This window comes from Dasypus novemcinctus, chromosome 15 (genome assembly GCF_030445035.2).
Source record: "Dasypus novemcinctus isolate mDasNov1 chromosome 15, mDasNov1.1.hap2, whole genome shotgun sequence".
In the NCBI taxonomy this organism is placed as follows: domain Eukaryota; kingdom Metazoa; phylum Chordata; class Mammalia; order Cingulata; family Dasypodidae; genus Dasypus; species Dasypus novemcinctus.
Genome location: NC_080687.1, coordinates 89,453,862 through 89,467,518, shown reverse-complemented (window position 1 = coordinate 89,467,518; position 13,657 = coordinate 89,453,862). Strand labels below are relative to the sequence as shown.

Genomic DNA, 13,657 nt, shown 5'->3' with positions numbered 1-13,657 from the left:
CTGGGTTTGAATCCTAGCTCTACATCTTATTAGCTGTATAATAGTGGAAGAGATTCTTAACTTCTCTAAGCATCCATTTCCATGGGGATAATAACTGTACATAACTTTAGGTAGTTGTAAGTCAAACTAAGAAAATGCATTGAAATTCTAGCACAAGCCGTGCACACGGGAAGGGTTCGCAAATGTAGGCTATTATAACCATCGTATTCTAAATTGTTTTAATTGCAGTTTAAGTTCTATAAAGGTGCTCATGTATTCATTTATTATTGTACACACTTATTCATTGTTGCATTTCAAGGGTCAGCATAGGGTTTGCCATATATTATATGGTCAACGAATAAATGAAAGAATGAAAATTCTACCCATGAGACCGGAGTGAACCAGGGAAGACTGCCTCTATCACAGTTCCACCAATACTGCTTTTCTGAAGCTGTTCCAAATTAGGATTCCGTGTATATGTGTACACCCGTGTATGTGTGTGTGAACATATATGGGCAACCTATAAAACTGATCAAGCTTCCTACTCAGGAAATAGTCCATGACTTAAAACAACAAAGTGACAACTCCCTCTGCAAACTGCAGCCTAAATCCTTATTCGACTTCAAACTTTGACACATTTAACAAAGGCCTCAAGTCTGGAAAAGCTGTTGCATGGTATGGCCTTAGTCCATAGGTTTTCTTCTCCAAGGTGCACTCTAACATCACCTTCCTGTGTTCCCACTATGTCTGTGCTCCCACTTCCCACATTTGTTATCTTGTTACATTATTTATAAGGCTGAGCTCCAAATATATTGAAACAGGGAGGATTTTGTTGGATTGCTATAATTTAAATGGCTCTTGGTACCATATACATTTACAACATCTTGTAAATATTTATCATTGTCATCATAGTGGTTCCACTGACTCATAATAAATTCAGTGCTTTGTGTAGGAATGACTGCCAAATTGATAATCCAGAAAATTGGAAAACCCCGTCAAACTTTGTGACCTGTTAGTCCCAAAAGAATATCTTTCAAATTACTGGAAATGCCTAAGTGTTGAATTTAGCTGTCTTAGAAGTTGATCTTATTAGATAAACATCCTGAAATTTTACCTCTTTGGAAAAGATAAGTAAAAGAAATATTTTCTGCAGAAGAATTTCTTCATAGGACTGCATCTTAAAAGCCAAATAGAGGTTTTCAGGAGTTCTAAGGCACAGCATACATCTAAAAAAACAAAACAAAACACAGAATCACAAAGTGTCCACCACGTTCAGGACTGACTAAAGAGATCAGGGTAGAGTGCAGAACAGAGTGGTGAGAGCACATCAGCAAATGGTGCTGCTGAGTACAACGGGCGCCTTGAGAAAGAGCCTGGAAGGCCATATAAGGAGCTTAGCCTCGTTCAAAGGGGAATGGTTCTCCAAGCATGGCTCCTGGAGCTGCAGTACCAGCATCACCCAAGAGCTTGTTAGAAAAGCAAATCCTCCAGCCCCACCCCAGACATACTGCCTAAGAAATTCAGAGGCTGGAGACCAGTATTCTTTGTTTTAGCAAGTCCCCTCCAGGGGATTCTGATGAGCCCTTAGTTTGTGAACCTCTGCCTTGGGGGGTGTTTCTAAGCCTGGGAAGGAGATGATCAGACCTGGGTTGTACTGGTAGGAATTTGAAAAGTGGACCAGAGCAGGAAGAAACCTAAAGTGAGGGGGACTGAAAAGAGGCTCCTATATCTTATCAAGTCTAAGATGCTAAGGATTATAAATCATAGTCTTTTTTTTACCTCCAAGAGAGAAAAATATTGTCATATGAACTAAAATACAAAGTTTCCCCTCACTTGGAATTTTTATATTAAGTCTTTGAGCTTTGCTTTCCATGGCCTAACTAGCTACTTGAAATAAGCGATAAAATCCCGGACTCTTTTTGAGGCCTTTATTGAAAGGGCTCTTTTAGACTTATACTAACTGATTTGATCATGTTTTATGTGATAAGGAAAATATGAGCAAAAGGAATGCCTACCACTTCTTCTCATTCAGAGTCGGAACTTCTGGAGCACTTTTCCATGCAAGGGCGAACAAGCGTTGATGTATCATTTCTTTAAAGAGCATTCCACCCTTGTCTCTGGGATTTTCTTCCAAGCAACTGATGTCCATTTTGCAAGGTTGAATGTGCATGCACAGGCAATGGCATCTGCTCCATGACTGCTGCCTGGACAACAGGAACCATAAGGTGAATCCTGATTTGGGAGATGTTAAAAATGGTGGGGAAGCGGAGCAAGGGGGCATCTTAAAACTGTTAATGTCCCAATGAGATCAACAGGAAGAAGGGACAGAGGCCAGTAGCACTTTGGAGGTGAACACTGACAGCTGAGTAACCAACTGGATGTGGGGACAAAGGACAGATGATTCAGAAGTTTCTGATCTGAATAACTAAATGGATGGCAATGCCATTGATCCAGAGAAGAAATTCAAGAGAAGGAGTGGGTTTTAAGAGCAGAAGGGAAGAGGAGTGTTTTAGTTAGTTAAAGGCTGCTGGGAGCAATGTACAAGAAATGTGTTGGCTCTCTTTTTCTTCCCAAAGGCAATCAAATATGTATTTAATTAAAGCAAACATACAAATAAAAGTTACATGCTGAATCAATAAACAGCACTTTTTTCTGCATGCATTGTGAACAAGACAGATCAGAATCTTGCTGTGCGGGCTTTTAAAATGGGAATTTATTAGGGTTAAAAAGTTACGGTTCTGAGGCTGTGAATGTGTCCACATCAAGGCATCATAAGAGACGTTGCCTCACCAATTTGCGGCTGTGGGCGATCAGGCACATGGCGGAAGCATCTGAAGATGCTTCCTCCGGCTCTGCTGTGGGCGATCAGCATGTGACTCATCTCTCCCCTCTTCTCCTTTAGTCTTTGGAGGCCACTTTCCATGCCTCTGTGCTCCACTGATTCCAACCTCCAGGTTTCGGGACTTCTCCCTCAGCCTCTTGGAGTTTTCTTGTCTCTGCAACCTCTTCTCCCTGTATCTGTGACTTTCTAGTCCTCTGTTTATAAAGGGCTCCAATAAGAAGATTACGACCCATGCTGGGTCTTGCAGTCTAACCAAAGACCCTTAACTGAAGCAATCTAATCAAAGGTCCCCTCTAAAATAAGTTTACAGCCTACAGGAAGGGGTTCACTTTAAGAAAAGGATTTTCTGTGGTCAACAAAAGACTCAAACCAGCACATTGTGGAGAAGAGTTTCATCCGGGGCTTGTTGAATTTGAGGTCCCGGAGGGAAATCCAGGCGAGGTGACCGGGATGTCGTTGTAAATATGAATCTAGCGCTCAGGGGTGGGTGAATGTCAGGGTAATGATAAATATTTTAATGGGGGCTGAAATTAAGTGGTGAGGACCATTTTCCAAGGAAAGTACAGAGAAATTTTAAGAGAGAGCTAATGATAGAACAAAGAAAGAGCAGATAGATCAATACTTGTTAGAGTATGTTTTCATGTTTTGTGAGCTCCTTAAAGACAAAACCTTTCTTAGTCATACTTTGAATCCCCAGCACGCTGCTTAGCCCAGAAAAGCTTGTTGAACTAACATGGAAACGTTGGCACAAATGCTCAAAAAAACAAAAAAAAAAACAAAAAAAAAATCATGACAGCATTTTAACAAGAAGGAAATGATCAACTGAAAAATAGAATAAAGTGATCAGGGAGCCCCTGGATTTAGAAAATCCTGATTAACTCATACCATCACTCGCACAAACCTCATTTTGCAGATAAAGAATGGGAGGTCCAGGTGGCACTTCAAAAAAGGAGGAAAAGAGGAAGAGGCGTATGAATAAGAAATGAAGGGTTAAGGAACTAGAAAGTTGCCTGCAGCAAGTGGATGGATTTGAGAAGCCCAAACTCATTCTAGAATTGTATCCAAATAGGCCACACACCACAGAATGTATACTCTATACAATCCATAGCACCAAAAATAAAATGGTTACTGATTTAGGATGTGGTTGCGGTGTGCTTGTCATTGAAACTGCAATGCTAGAAGCAGAGTTGTGTGTTAGATTTGACATGGATAAAGATGCATTGGAAATATTTAATAGGAATGTGGAAAAGTTTGAATTAACAAACGTTGACGTGGTTTAATGTGCTATATAATCATTACCTAACAAAATGTCCAAGTCATTTGATATAGTAATTATGAATTCTCCTTTTGAGACCAAAAATAGTAAGGGGACAGATATGGCTTTTCTGAAGACTTGCTTTGGATTGGCAAGAACAGCAGTATATTCTTTACATAAATCCTCAACTGGATAACATATTCAAAAGAAATCTGCAGAAGAGAAAATAAAGATGGATATTGCAGAACTGTGAAATGACCTTTCAGCATCCTACAAATTTCATAAAAAGAAATCAGGCGACATTGAAGTGGACCTAATTCCATTTTCTTATTTAAAACCTCCAAAGACAAAAGCAGCTTAAAATCTAATTAAAATGAAATAAAAATTTGTTTACTTAAGAAAAAGGGGGGAGCCCGGAACAGACATGACTAAGCCAACATCTGGCTTATGGGTGAGCCAGAGGTGGGACCCACAGTCTCCTGGGGCTCCTTCCTCCACGCCGAGCTTCTGAGTGTAATACCGGAGGAGGAGAAACCCACTGCTGATAAGCTGCTGGATCCAAGCAACCTTAGACAAATCATACATGAAACAAACCCACCGACCCGGCCCACCCACACCACCACAGAGCAAGAGAACAGCAATTGAGAGTAGAACAGGGAAACGGACTTTGGCCCAGTGGTTAGGGCGTCCGTCTACCATATGGGAGGTCCGCGGTTCAAACCCCGGGCCTCCTTGACTCGTGTGGAGCTGGCCATGCGCAGCGCTGATGCGCGCAAGGAGTGCCCTGCCACGCAGGGGTGTCCCCGCGTGGGGGAGCCCCACTCGCAAGGAGTGCGCCCGTGAGGAAAGCCGCCCAGCGTGAAAAGAAAGAGCAGCCTGCCCAGGAATGGCGCCGCCCACACTTCCCGTGCCGCTGACGACAACAGAAGTGGACAAAGAAACAAGACGCAGCAAATAGACACCAAGAACAGACAACCAGGGGAGGGGGGGAATTAAATAAATAAATAAATCTTTAAAAAAAAAAAAAAAAAAGAGAGTAGAACAAGGGTCCAGGAAGGGTGGATATTCCGGAGCTTGCTCAGACACCCAGATGTTGTCTGTGGCACTTCCCCGTGAAAGAAAGGTCTCAGGTGACATGAATCTCAGGGTCATATCTTCAGCCAGAATATTCTCTAATTCTAGTTAAGTATAACAAAACAGGAAGAGAGATAATGAGCATTTGAGAAGGGGAGGGAAGGGGAGGGAAGGGGAGGGAAGGGAAAGGAAAGGAAGGGAAGGGAAGGCAATGGAAGACGAGGGGAAAGAAAAGAAGGGAAAGAAGGGAAGGGAAGGGAAGGGAAGGGAAGGGAAGGGAAGGGAAGGGAAGGGAAGGGAAGGGAAGGGAAGGGAAGGGAAGGGAAGGGAAACCCCATGGTAACCCCAGGTATTGGTTCTTCTGAGGGCTACAGAGACCCACAGGTTCTATGGTCACGGCAGATGGAGTTCAGTGCCATGTCAGCTGGCCCTACTTTGGAGTTTGTGTTTCTGTGTGATGGAGCTGGACTCAGATGTGATCTTTGTCCACAAGTCTCTCCTTTCACTGTTACCAGAACTGTAGTTGGTGCTGGGGTTTAATGTATACCCAGGGGACCTGAATCTCTGGACTGACCATGTGATAGCCAGGCCCTGAGCCTCAACAGACTTGCAACCCCTACATTCTGGTTTATTGGACTTACCCCACTCAGCTAACATGGAGGTGAAGAAGGTCAACCACCACACCATGGAGCCAAGAGTGCCTACAACTGAAAGAGGAGAATTGCATCCAGCATCCGTGTGGAATCTAAGCCCCCTCTTGATATAGATGTGGAGTGGACACAACCATTCTAAGGTCCACAGGATGGAGGAATAGAGTATGGATTAGAGTGGACTTACTGATATTCTATTCATGAACTATTGTGATTAGTAATCGAAGAAAATGTGGCATCGGTATGAAGAAAGTGGCCATGGTGGCTGCTTGGGGTAGGGAGTGGGAGGAAGAGATGTGATGTGGAGGCATTTTTGGGGATTGGAGTTGTCCTGGATGGTGCTGCAGGGACAGTTACCGGACATTGTATGTCCTCCCATGGCCCACTGGGTGGACTGTGGGAGAGTGTGAGCTATGGTGTGGACCATTGACCATGAGGTGCAGCGGTGCTCAGAGATGTATTTACCAAATGCAATGAATGTCTCATGATGATGGAGGAGGTTGTTGTTATGGGGGGAGGAGTGGGTTGAGGTGAGTGGGGGCTACATGGGGACCTCATTTTTTTTAATGTAACATTAAAAAAATAAATAAAGACAAAATAAAAAAATAAAAAATAAAAAATTTTTTTAAAAACTAAAATAAAAATAAATAAATAAATAAATAGGGTTGTCAGACCCTATTTAAAAGTCATACCAGACTTTAAATGTAGGTGAGCAAAATCTGAATTCTCTGAAGTCAAAACAAAGATAGCGTCCTCATTCTCTTCGATGAGAATTATGTTGTGTTATTGTTCATCAGCTTCACCTGGGAAGTTCCCTCCTGCAGAGATTCTGGGGCAGCCCAAAGTAGGACCAGGAATCTGCATTTGCATCATCATGTCGGAAGCAAAAAGGTCTATAGATAATACTTTGGCAAACACTACATTCCAACCAGTAATTTCATAGCCCACTGCCCTCTACAGATCAAAATTCTCTGCCTCTTTATTCCAAGAGAAATTGTGTCCCTGACATTTCCCACACTTCAAAACTCAAAAATTTCAAAGATCAAGCTCCACGACTCATTCCCCTTTTTGTGATCCCCACAGGGCCAGAGGGATGGCAGGATGAGACATGTGTGGTCACAACCCCTGTGGCTTCAATGTTTTCATTAATAGAGACAAGTACAGCTCTGCGTAGAAGCTTTGCAGAAGCCCCCATCTGGCAAAGATGACTAATGGGGCTTTCCCACTGACATCCTAGCAAAGGTGCCAGAAGTAGATTCATTCCAGATCACAGCCCCAACAGGGCATTTTCTCCGAGCACATGACAATGACAGATGGCCCATCTTCCTTGTACAACCTATGGGACCCCCACCTGTGTTACCTTCCTCTTCAAGGTACCAGATACAGAAATGTATTTCTGATCTGCACCTCAGAACGGGACCTTTCACAGTCCATGTCAATGTTTCTATATACTAACAACTAAGCATGGTTTTAATTCCATCATGTAGATTGCAATTTTCACCCGCTTTTATATGGCCAAAAAAAAAAGGAAAAGTCTCACTAGGATCATGATCAAAGGAGCTCCAAGTGGATGCAAAAGCAGTCGCAAACTCATTCAGATATAATTGGCTGGTTGCTGAAAATCATCAAGGATTTTTTCAAAAAGCAGTAGGAAGGAATTGAGTAATGGGTAATTTATTCACTGATGGGCTCTATCCAGTCAGAACTTGCAAGAACATGTTGGACTAAGAGAAGCAGAATAATTTAATTCAGAGTCCACTCTCTGCATGTGAAGATAAGCAAGATCTCAAGATAGAGATAAAAGCTACATTTTCATTGATACAATCCTAGTTCATTAATAACTGCTTTTTTTTCAGCTTGTGAAGAGTAGATGAGCTGATGAGCTGGTCCCCTCAATAGGATGTAGACAACAGGAGAATGGACTCTACTGTTAACTGAGCCATCTTGGGAAAGTCACACCACTGTTCTGGGCTTTGGTTTTTACGTGAGTGAAATAAGGGGATTGAATTACATAGTCTCTGAGGCAGTTTGATATTATTTATGAATTCCAAAGAAGATTGATTTTTTTGTAAACTGGTCTGTTCCTCTGGGCATGATACCTTTGATTGCATTGAATTCAAAGGCTTTCTGTTTACTTGATTAAATCAAGATTAGGGCTTTGATTTGACCACATAGGTATGGTGTGGCTCAAGGGTTGAGTCCCTGCCCCCTTGATGGGCTGAGATAAAAGGACACACATCGAAGAAGAGGAGAGAACTTGGTCATTTCGGTCCTGCCATGTGTAGAAAGGAGAAGGCTCAAACAGAGAAAGCCCTGGGAGAGCTGAGCCATTTGCCTGATAGTTTGCAGCTCAAGAGACCAGAACCCTGAGCAGCTGAGAAGGCCCTGAAAGAAATGAGCCCCCAGCCTACAGCTGAGATCGGAAGAAGCTGGTTCCACGGAGCCTTAAGAGGAAGAGGAAGGTTGAACCCTTACAGAGAACGGCAACCATCTTGCTTCAACATGTGACAACAGACTTTGGTGAGAAAATACCTCTTATGGGACCTTGAATTGGACACTTTATGGCCTTGTAACTGTAAGGTTTACCCCAAATAAATGCCCTTTATAAAAGCCAACAGATTTCTGGTACTTCGCATCAGCACCCCTTTGACTGAGTAATACAGTCTCTAAGCTCCTTTCCATCTCTGAAGTACTGTGACAGAGGAAACATCGACTCTTTTTTTTTCCAAAGATTTACTTTATTTATTTATCACTCCCCACCCCCTTGTTGTTTGCACTTGCTGTGTCTGTTCATCTTTGATTCTTTAGGAGGTGCTGGGAACCAAGCCCGGGAGGGAAGCACCTAATTGCTTAAGTCACCTGCTTTGCTGTGTCTCTCATTGTGTGTTTTTCCTCTTGTGTCTCTTGTTGTGTCATCTTGTCATGTCAGCTTGCCATGCTCATCCTCTTTAAGAAGCACCAGGAACTTCTGCTCCCTGCTTTCTTGTGTCTCTTTTATGTTTTTCTTCTTGTTTCTCTTGTTGCATCATCTTGTTGTACCAGCTTGCCATGCCTGCCCATCATGCCAGCTCACCGTCTTCTTTAGGAGGCACTGGGAACCAAAGCATGGACCTCCCATGTGATAGGCAGGAGCCCAATCTATTGAGCCATATCTGCTTCCCTATCTCTTGACTCTTAATGCTTTTAATAGAGACAGTAAGCATGAAGTCTTAGAATATCAAAATAATTAATCTTTCAACAGAGGCAGGAACTCAGATAAATGAGAACCAGAGTACCATGAACAGGATTTGAAGGGATGGATAGACACAGGGTTTGATGAACAAGTTCCTGGAACACCACGTCCAATCTTGGGGACACCAAATCATATTTTCCAAACAGGGACTTGCAGAACAATAACTCTGCTAGATATTAAAAGCTTTGAGAAATGAACCAATTTAAATAAGTTATTTTACCACAGGAGACCTGAGAACATTTTCCATACTGTCCAATAGAACTTTCCACCACGATGGAAATGTTTTCTCTGTGCACTTTCCTACATGGTAGCCACTAGGTGTGTAAGGCTATTGAGCACTTGAAATGTAGCCAGTGTGACCGAGCAACTGAATTTTTAATTATATTTAATTTTAATTAAATTTTAGTTAAAGAGCCTCATTGAGCTACTGTCTCCCGTGTTGGACAGTTTAGCTTTATACCATGCATTTCCAATGTAACCCCTAAGTGAAGACAGAGCATGGCCCAGAGGTATTTGGCCATGGAGCTGTGTTTTCAAAGGACTGGCATTCCTTGTAAAACTATTTGGGAAGCATTAGGCTATGAGCCATCCTCATGGCTGAGGCTCCCAGAGACCACTCTAGCTTCTACACTCTGACTGGCCACCATGGACATGGCCGCCACCCAAGTGATAGAGACCAGGCTGCCCCCTGTTCTCTAGTGTCAAGGCATTACCTCATGATTCAAGGACCTCAAAATTTCCCAAGTTGAGAGAGCAGATGTGGCTCAAGCAGTTGAGCACCTGCTTCCTACAAGGGGGTACCAGGTTCCATTCCCAGTGTCTCCTAGAAAAAACAAATGAAAACACCAACTCAGGGAAGCTGATGTGGCTCAATGGTAGAGTGCCAGCTTCCCACATATGAGGTCCTGGGTTCAATCCCTGACCCCTGATACCTAAAGAAAAAAAAAATTCCCAAGTACTGAGAGACAGACACCCTTTGCTTCCAATACAGGTCCAGGCAGCAGAGACTCAACCAAATTAAGTACATGATTAAGTAAATGACTGTTCCTTTCTACAAAACACGAAACAAAAATCTCAACAGTCCAACAGTCAGTCAGGAACCCTTGACCCTGGTATACAGGATAATCCCAACAACCTAGTTAGATAAGTAGCATTCCATTTTATAGGTGAGGAGAGTAGGGTACAGACAGCTGAAGTGATTTAGTTGATCAAAGCCATACAGTGAATTAATAGGACTTAACCCCAATCTTTTGAATTAAGTCACACGAAACATTCCAACAATGCCATTTGAGTTGACTCTTTCTGCAGAATTTCTAGAGCCCATGAAAAATAATTATTGAATTAACACGTTCTCAAAACACCAAAAATTCACATGCCTGGGAAAAGAACTTTGTTTCACAGGGTTCACTCATACTTAACTGAAAATGATGACAAATGCAAGAAATCTTTTTATGGCAATGGAATAAAAGAGAACAACATGATTATCCACAAAAGTGTAATTCCTATCCTCCACTAAATCCTCCACTGGACCTGGGGTAACCGTGTGTCTCTCAATGGAAAATAAACTCTGGTGTGTAAATAAATAGCCATGGCTTTATTCCCCCAATATTTCTCCTCTCCTGGGTATGAAATCAATTTGGTGCTTCTAAGTGCCATCTATTCAGTCTGCAACCACACACACAACAGCTTATTTCTGCATCTAATTCAGGTTTGGCTCCTGGAGTGGTAGCTTGTGGGTGAAAGTCCTTGAATCAATTTGTCCTCACTTCAGATATGAGTGCATTTGACTTTGACCTACACGATTGCAGACATCAGGGTTCTTTCCAGCCAAGTGTTGTTTCTTGAACCATCATTTGGCCTTGTAGGAAATTAACCAGGATCTGCAGTTGCAGTATGACCCAGAGTTTTAAATCCAGGCTTTGCCAAAAGAAGACAACACCGGGCGGGCAGCAGTGTGTCAATGAGGTGACCCTCTACAAATCACGCAGGCATGGCTTTTTTAAAAGGCCTGTACTTACATTGGCTTTCTCCCATAAAATGCAGTTTTTTTTCCCATCAGACACAGAGCAGTCATTATTTTATCTGTGAAAAAGCTGTATACATTTAATATAAATAATATTGAATTGATTATAACACACTCCATAAAAATTCAGACCACCATCCAGTTTTCATGACAACGTAGACTATGAATATGCCATCCCTGGCAAACTCAATGGGCTTGAGAAACCCAAAGGAAAAGAATAGTGGGAAGTAAAAAGGGAAGGAACAACAAAGAGAGGGCCAGCTGAAGGAAGATGCAAGGGGATTCAAAGGCGAAGGTGGATGCAAGGGGATTCAAAGCAAAGGTGGGGGGAAAGAGATGGCACACTGAGGCGCTGGGAAATCTCAGTGCGAAGATGATGTATGTAGCCCCACACTCAAAGGCACAGTGGAGGAAACAGGGTTGTCAGGAATGTGCATTAGTCTAGGGAAACAGAACGGATAGCAGATATATATATAAAGAGAGATCTTTTACATAGGAATTGGCTTATGTGACCGTTGTTGGGCAAGTCTAAATTCCGTAGGGCAGGCTGCAAGCTGGGAACTCTGATGAAAGTTTTTGATGAATTCCCCAGGAGAAGCTGGCTAGCTGAAGGAGAGATGGAAATTCCGTCTGACTGCTGAGATCATCACTTCTCCTTTTGTGGCCTTCAATTGATTGGATGGGCTGTCTCTTACTATTGAAGGCAATCTCCTCAGTGGATTGTAGATGGAATCAGCCATAGATGCAGTCAACTTACTGGTGATTGAAGCCCGTGAAATATCCTCACATAACAATCAAGCCAGCAGTTGCTTGACCAAACAACTGGACACAATCACCTGGCCAAGTTGGCACATGACCTTAACCATTATAGAAGTAAAGGTCTGGTTGAGGGGGAGGTTGGGAATACACAAATGGAAAGGGAGAAATAAAACAGCTCAGTGAGCCCCCGAGTTTACACTTCGGATGGATTGTACAAGGCATGGCATTCACAAATGTCCACTGAAAGAAAGCTGGAGCTTAATCTAGGGCCTGAATAACAGTGAACCCAATGGTGGATAAGGATTGTGGTTAGTGGTATAAATAAACAATGTTCTGTGAACTAGAACAAATGCACATCACTATCACAAGGTGTAAGAACATGGTGATGCATGGGGAAAATACAATTAATGTAACTTACTGCTATAGTGAAGAGCAATATTGTAATATTCTTGCATCAATGTCAAAGAAGGTACTATATAAATGCTAAAAGGCAGTAATAGGTGAGTATGCAATAGTTTCTTTTGGACTAAGGAAAATGTTCAAAAATTTACTGAGGTGATAACCTCACAACTGTGATGAAAGTGAGAGCTACTGAGTGTACACTTTGGATGGATTATACAAGGCATGGGACAGTGCAACACGGTGAACTCTGGTGGATGATGGACTGTGGTTGTCAGTACAAAGATGAGAATGTTCTTTCATGAACTATAACAAATACACAATAGTAATACATACCATTAATAATAGGTGGTTTGTGAGAAATATACACCAAATGTAAACTATGGACTATAGTTAACAATCCTATTTTGATGACATCCTTTTATCATTTGTAACAAATGTTCCACAATGATGCAAGGTGCTAGTGGTGGGATGATGTATAGGAGTCCTGTACATTGTGCATGATTGTTTTGTAAACCTCACTTCTCTAATAAAAAATAACTAAAAGAAAAAACTGAAAGAAAAGAAAATACGAACAGCTCAATGCACAGCTCCATTCATCCAGCTGAAAAAGCTCAGGGCACCAGGGGTTAAGGAGGAGCTTTGGCACACCGTTGGCAGATCCCACCATTGGGGACACTTGCTGGCATCACAGATTCCTGGTCTGCACTCCAAGGGCCTGGGAATCTGGATTTGTAATAAGACCCCCCTGGTGAGTTTCATGAGAGGTAAGTTTGGGGAGCACTGCTATGGTAGTGGATTGAACGCTGACTGCCTAAGGTTTGTATCCTGACCCTTCCACCTACCAGTTCTGTGAACTGTGGAGAGACACTTAACTTTCCGAGCGTTAGTTTTTGCATCTGTAAAAATAAGAATAACATTTGTCTCACATGGTTGTCATAAGGATTGAGTAAAGGTATATATATAGCATACAAGGTCCAGTACATCATAGCAGGTGCTTAATTAATTTTCTTCCTTCAGGAGTAAAGAGAAAAAGAAACAGTTCCAGCAGGGACAGAGGAGACTCTCGTGTGCTGGTCACTGTCAATGGTGAAAGCAGGGGTGGCCACCAGGCACCTCTCTCTGCCCTTCCGTTGCTCTGGACGTGCTCTTCTTACTGACAGAAGTCCAGAATCCCGAGAAGCCCTTGGCCAACTAGTGTCCGTGGAATGCTAATAGATGTTCCTTAGAAAAGGGGTTGGGGTTTGTGGTTAATTACATGTGTTTAATTCTATTAGACCAATTTAAATAATTCTAAACAGCTACACAATTAAAATGGCATTAATGTGCATGGGGAATCTATTTAGGAGGGGATTTTAATAAGCAGTATGTTCCAGATGTCAATGACCAAAACTTTTTTTCTATCAAAACCCTGATAATATTTCAAGGAGACAATGAGTAATGT

The 13,657-nt window shown here is 42.3% G+C and overlaps 1 pseudogene; it reads left to right on the top strand.

Moving 5' to 3' along the window:
* The first annotated feature begins 3,792 nt into the window (after positions 1 to 3,792).
* LOC101433722 (rRNA N(6)-adenosine-methyltransferase METTL5 pseudogene) lies at positions 3,793 to 4,437 on the top strand (annotated as a pseudogene).
* The last annotated feature ends 9,220 nt before the right edge of the window (positions 4,438 to 13,657 follow it).